The sequence below is a fragment of the Neofelis nebulosa genome, chromosome 17 (assembly GCF_028018385.1).
Source record: "Neofelis nebulosa isolate mNeoNeb1 chromosome 17, mNeoNeb1.pri, whole genome shotgun sequence".
NCBI lineage: Eukaryota > Metazoa > Chordata > Mammalia > Carnivora > Felidae > Neofelis > Neofelis nebulosa.
The window spans coordinates 31456462-31463363 of record NC_080798.1 but is presented as its reverse complement, the minus strand read 5'-3'; the positions used below and the strand labels follow the sequence as shown (position 1 = coordinate 31463363).

The 6902-nt window shown below is 51.8% G+C and overlaps 1 protein-coding gene across 1 annotated transcript in view; it reads right to left on the bottom strand.

Moving 5' to 3' along the window:
- Positions 1-1436: 1436 nt before the first annotated feature.
- Positions 1437-6902, bottom strand: part of RBL2 (RB transcriptional corepressor like 2) — a 79643-nt gene continuing 74177 nt past the window's right edge. Inside the window, exon 23 of the mRNA XM_058707996.1 lies at positions 1437-1454. The gene's annotated coding sequence lies outside the window, so the exon portion shown is untranslated. The remainder of the gene's footprint in view (positions 1455-6902) is intronic.

Here is a 6902-nt window from a genome sequence, read left to right as displayed (position 1 = left end):
GAGAGGTCTATGCGGCAGACACGGGCTGGGACTCTTTGGTGTGTGGACGGGACGGGTTCACGAAGGGTGCGAGTGTAGACAGAGCGGAAGAGGTCCGAGCCTGAGGCCAGGGACACTCGGGAAAGACAGCCGGTCAGTTGCCCTCCAAACTAGAAGTGGTTCCCCATCTAGTTCATCTTTCATAGCAAGGAAAGTTGGGTGGGAAAGTTCTGCTGACTTAGCAACGGGACTTAAACACAGAATTTTCTCTAAAGTGCTCTGGTGCCATATCTATCGCTTAGGGTTTTTTTTTTTTTTTTTAACATTTTTTTTTTTTTAATTTATTTTTGGGACAGAGAGAGACAGAGCATGAACGGGGGAGGGGCAGAGAGAGAGGGAGACACAGAATCAGAAACAGGCTCCAGGCTCCGAGCCATCAGCCCAGAGCCTGACGCGGGGCTCGAACTCACGGACCGCGAGATCGTGACCTGGCTGAAGTCGGACGCTTAACCGACTGCGCCACCCAGGCGCCCCATGCTTAGGGTTTTTTTTGACGTGTGTGTGTGTGTGTGTGTGTGTATAAGAGATGGCCTTTCTCAATTCACGTGGTTGAAATTCACAACACAGTAAAAAGACCTCTTCTTCCTCTTGTTTCTTGGCCTTGTTTCAAAGCACTTTGCCCATCTTGCAAGGATATACCTATGGTTCAGCTAATATACCTTGAAGAACATTCCATGCCTGTGCATAAAAAGCTGCCTTGTACCTTTTCTGGAATATTTCATTTTCTGAACATGCTGTAATTCGCTTAACTAGCCCCTCACTGAGGGACTCTTACATTGTTGCTAATCTTTTGCCACAATTACTAAACTGGTAACCTCGAAATTTTGTACCTGTATGAACAGAAGTCTGTTGCATCAGTTTTTTAGATGTGGAATAGTTAGGTCAAAGGGCACGGCATTTGGATTTTTAATAGTGTCAAAGGAGGTACCCATAAGCCATACATCAGAGTGTCTATTCTGACGAATTTCAAACAGAGCCTGTTACCAAATTGTTTGATTTTATCCATCTGAGAGTTCTTTAGTTTTAATTTTTTTTTAATTTTTTTATTTTTTGAGAGAGACTGAGCACAAGGTGGGGAGGGGCAGAGAGAGAGGGAGACACAGAATCTGAAGCAGGCTCCAGGCTCTGAGCTGTCAGCACAGAGCCCGACACGGGGCTGGAACTCATGAAGTCCAAGATCATGACCTGAGCCAAAGTCAGATGCTCAACTGACTGAGCCACCCAGGTGCCCAGGGAGACTTCTTTAGAAGGAGTTTTAGTTTGTATTTTTCTTATTATAGGTGGGATTGCCTGTAGTTCTCCACACGGCATCCAGAAATGTCACTCGGCAGAATTAGATGAGCAAAGTCTGTACTTGGTGGGCTTTTCTGTGCTTGACCTCTTCCACTGGTCCAGGCTCTTCTGGCCTCCTTTGCCTGGAGGAAAGAGAAACTTATCTTAATCATTGGAAGTGGGATTGTCTCTGAAATTGTTTACTGACAGGGCCGCGTGGCTGACTTAGTTGGTAGGGTGTGTGATTCTGGATCTCAGGGCCAGGAGTTCAAGCCCCATGTTGGGCATAGAGCTTATTGAAAAAGTAAATACATAAAAATTTAAAAATGGAATTATTTACTTTCAGAACAGAAATGGAGGAGCAATACTTACCAAAAAAGGTTGACTAGTCCATGGTGGTATTTGAGGCTATGACTCGCGCACCCACCACGCGCTCATTCATTCGCCCGCTCGCCCGCTCATTCATTCGCCCGCTCGCCCGCTCATTCATTCGCCCGCTCGCCCGCTCATTCATTCGCCCGCTCGCCCGCTCATTCATTCGCCCGCTCGCCCGCTCATTCATTCGCCCGCTCGCCCGCTCATTCATTCGCCCGCTCGCCCGCTCATTCATTCGCCCGCTCGCCCGCTCATTCATTCGCCCGCTCGCCCGCTCATTCATTCGCCCGCTCGCCCGCTCATTCATTCGCCCGCTCGCCCGCTCATTCATTCGCCCGCTCGCCCGCTCATTCATTCGCCCGCTCGCCCGCTCATTCATTCGCCCGCTCGCCCGCTCATTCATTCGCCCGCTCGCCCGCTCATTCATTCGCCCGCTCGCCCGCTCATTCATTCGCCCGCTCGCCCGCTCATTCATTCGCCCGCTCGCCCGCTCATTCATTCGCCCGCTCGCCCGCTCATTCATTCGCCCGCTCATTCATTCGCCCGCTCATTCATTCGCCCGCTCATTCATTCGCCCGCTCATTCATTCGCCCGCTCATTCATTCGCCCGCTCATTCATTCGCCCGCTCATTCATTCGCCCGCTCATTCATTCGCCCGCTCATTCATTCGCCCGCTCATTCATTCGCCCGCTCATTCATTCGCCCGCTCATTCATTCGCCCGCTCATTCATTCGCCCGCTCATTCATTCGCCCGCTCATTCATTCGCCCGCTCATTCATTCGCCCGCTCATCCAGCTACCCGCTCACCCAGCCACTTCACCCGCTCATCGGCCCATTCACCCGCTCATCGGCCCATTCACCCGCTCATCGGCCCATTCACCCGCTCATCGGCCCATTCACCCGCTCATCGGCCCATTCACCCGCTCATCGGCCCATTCACCCACCCGCACATTCATTCATTCGATTCAACAGCTATTGACTGCCGAGCATTGGGTTGGACTCTGAGAAGTGTGTGAGTTCAGATGGCCACGTTTAGGAAGCTTATGTCTAGCAGGAGGCCAGACCAGGGAAACAATGTGAGGATTTCAGGGCATAGTGGGTCCTGCGAAGAAAATAAAATAGGCCAATGTGACAGTTACTGAAGAGGGTGAGGTCAGAGAAGCCCTCCGAGGAGGTGACCTTTCAGCCGAGGCCTAACAGAGGGGGTGATGGTCACACAAAGATCTGGAAAAGAAGCATTCCCGGCAGGAGGAATAGGCTGTCCAAGGGAACATCCGAGGAGCACGGTGAGGCGCCCGAGCTGGGGCAGAGTGGGCGATGGGGAGAAATCTGGACGGCGGCAGCCACAGTGCGGGAGGAGACCGTCTTCGATGACTGCAGTCTGAGCCCCGGGAGGGCAACGGTGAGCTGGTAAGTGTTCAACCACACTGGCCAAACACTACGGATCGGCTCGCGTTTCGATGCCGCGAATACTCCCACCGGCACCTATTTCAAAAACACTGCTGCAGTGAGGTCACTGGACGTGGAATTGGAAAGAGATGACCACAGACAGAAGATCCAGTGGGTGAAGACCCGCGTGCTCCTCAGGACTTGTTCTATGGCAAGCATTCTGCTCTCCACCCTGAGACAGCATCTTAGGAAGCAGAGCTTAACAAGCCGCTAATTGGCGCCTCCCAGCGGTTCAGGCTGGAGCGCGATCCACCTTGATTGCACGCTAAGAGGATCATACTGGCCGCCGCGGGGGCCTCTCGGAGCCCCACGAGACGCACACGCCCACCCCACCTTCCCTGCGGGGCCACCTGCACGTTTCCTCCTCACATGTCGCCTTCCTTTTCTGCCTTACGTCTTGCTTTTGTTTCAACGACGGACTTAGCTTTCTCTGACACTGACTCATGCCGGTACCAAAAGGTCCTGCGTTAACTTCTGCGCTTGTGTGGAGAAGGTCCAGGGCAGAAAAGCAAACCCCCTCTGGCTTCCCATGTTGTTCTGATTTCCCTCCTGCCGCAGGCATGGACACGGCTCTCCCGAGCACGGTGCGGGGTCCCGCCTGTCCCTCCTTCCCCTTGTCCCCAAAGCTGCCAGGCAACTGTGCCCTCTCAGAGTCCGCCGATGACCTCTGTGCTCAGAATATCTCGCGTGGGGCCCAAGAGGCTGGTTTCTTCTTCGTTTCCAATCAGGTTCCGTGCCTGATTTAAGGAGGGGGGGGGGTGAAAAGTGTAAACAATGTTATGATGTCTTGCCATCCTTAAAATTCTGAAATTACCTTGGTCTTTGTTGGTCAGCAAGTAAATTAATTTTCACTTGAAGAAACATCATTTTTAATGCCTTTCATTCTGGCCTGGCCTCATCCCACGGTCCAATTACTGAGGTAACTACCACCAGTGAGGATACCGTGGGAGCCGTAGATCAGAAATTGTTTACCAGACTTGCAGGCATCGATTTATTCAAGCTATCTGACACAGTTGATCATATTTTATTTTCCCAAATCTTCTCTCACAAATTGATTTCTTTCAGAAGGTTTTTTAATACAGGTTTATTCACCTGGCTAATCCATTTATCTTCAGTTCCACCTGTAAAGTCAGGAAAATCTCTGGGGTGATCTGTGAAAGGAGAGAGGCACTCTCTCTCTGCCTTGCTCACCACCTCCCCCCGCCCCCCCCCCCCGCTCTCTGACCCTTCATACGGGCACACACATGCACGCACACCACACACGTGTGTGCACACACACTCAGACCCCCACACACCTCCCACACCACCACACATGCAGCTAATGAGCCATAAGACTGTAAACCGCCCCCCCCCCCCCCCCAACCTTCCCGGGCTTCTGTTCCCACTGCAACATTGGAGGCTTGCACTATTTTCTCCCTCAAGTCCTTTTTGACTTGAGATCTTTAGAATCAAAGGGTTGAAGGCTGGAAGGGACGAGGAAATCAAAACCAATCTCCTCATCTCACAGTTTGGGAAGCCGAGCCTTCTCCTACAAGAGGTGGGACCCACAGGGCACCTAGGTGGCTCAGTGGGTTAAGCATCCAGCTTCAGCTCAGGTCATGATCTCATGGTTCATGAGTTCCAGCCCCGCATTGGGCTCTCTGCTGTCAGCACAGAGCCCGCTTCAGATGCTGGCTCCCTCTCTCTCTGTCCCTCCCTCACTAGTGTTCTCTGTCTCAATACTAAACATTTAAAAAAAATAATTAAAAAAAAAAAAAGGTGGGACCCAGGTCTCGGCTACTAGTGGCAATCATGTCAGGAGGGGGACTGAGATGGGTTCCTGGACCACATCCCCTTGCCGTCTCTCTCCGTGTAGCTTGGGCTCATTTATTTAAAAAAGTTTTTTAATGTTTATTTTTGAGAGATGGAGTATGAGCAGGGGAGGGACAGAGAGAGAGGGAGACACAGAATCCGAAGCAGGCTCCAGGCTCCGAGCTGTCAGCACAGAGCCCAATGTGGGGCTCGAACTCACAGACCACGAGATCATGACATGAGCCTGAGTCAGACGCTTAACCGACTGAGCCATCCAGGTGCCCCTCTCTCATTTGTATAACTTGTGCTGTAAATGCTGGTGATGGCACTCTGCCCACGGGTTTGCAGAGTACTGCGTGGCAGTAAAATGTGTCCTTTTCCTGAATAGAGAGGTCATGGATTCCTTGAGGGGCCACTCAGCCAAAGCAAGAGGACTGTGGGAGGCTGTGTTTCATAATCATAATCTCTCTCCTGTCCTGTCCCGGGTTGCTCACCAGTGTGAGATTCATGTGTCAGATTATTATTATTTTAACATTTATTCATTATTGAGAGAGAGTGTGAGCGGGGGATGGGTAGAGAGAGAGAAGGAGACGTAGGATCTGAAGCAGGTTCCAGACTCTGAGCTGTCAGCACAGAGCCTGACGCGGGGCTTGAACCCACAAACTAGAGATCATGACCTGAGCCGAAGTCAGATGCTCAGCCGATTGAGCCACCCAGGTGTCCCCTCACATTATTAAAGTGGCCACTGTGGCCACCTGCCTCTGGTACCTCTTGTACCTTTGATAGAACCTAGCTGGGGCCCATCCAAGGAGGCTGCATTGACCACTTTCTCTTGGATTTGTCACCTCTCTTTGACTAGGTTGCCTGCTTTTTGAAGTCAAATGCTCTATCTACTCTTTGTCCATCACATAAAAAGGACATATTTTCTAGGCCTCTGTTTCCTTGGTGCCACCACCCAAATATATAAAGATTGATGATGATCAGGTGTCTAGAATTCTTCTAGGAACATATGCATCTAGCTCAAATGGGCGATATTTAGCTGCTATTTTCAGGGGTTGCAAATTGGCAGCCTGGGGCCATTTTTGGTCATTTGTTCTTTGGCCCGTATTGGTTTAGAAGCAACCTAACCAGGGCATTTGCTGGGCCAGAGGCTTAGAGAATTCTGTTAACATGTTGTTGGCAAAGGGGGAGGGGGGTCCCAGAGTCCAGGGAGAGAGATGTTGGGGCCCATTTTTACCCACGGAGGGGTGGTGACCATCAGGAGCTTGGACACTTCATTTTATCATTTCCTGTTTTCTTGGCATCCGTTGACTGATGCTAAGTGATGGCTTGTGCCCCACCTCTAGGAATGAGGGCTGCATAGTGGACACTCAATGTGGGAGGGAGAGAAATAAAGATGCCCGTCCACAGCTGTGACAAGGGCAGCCATTTGAGGCCTGAAGGTCTCAGTCAGCCAGCCGATATTTACATGTCGTCTTAGCTCAAAGTAATAGTGACATACTCTCGAACAGTCAAGTTTCTGAAGAGCTGCACTGGGCCCGAGTGGCCATGTTTAGCGCCTGTGGCCGTCCGGAAGGGAAGAGGAAGAGGAGGACCCCCCAGGTGGTGGTAGATAGGGCCCCGTCCCCCTGCTGTGTGATTTAAGGTAGAAAGGTCCCAGTGCACGGGGATGCTGGTTGTGAGGATCCGGACAGATGGTGGCTGGGGGCTGCAGATCTTCTCCCGAACCTTCTTGGCAGCGAGGATCTCCCAGCTAACCCGAGGGCTCATCACCAGGGCTAATCTGCCGTCTGGAAGGAGCCTGCTGACACCACCAGCCTGGTGCAACCCCTGCAGCTTCGACTTGATCCGTGATTAAAGTAAGTGTCCTGCAAGGCTGGATCGATCCCGTGACCCTCGGGTAACGGCCAGACTCTCGAGTAACTTGGATCACCAAGAGTGCTGCCTGGGGACGCCAACCTGAATACGTGGTCAGG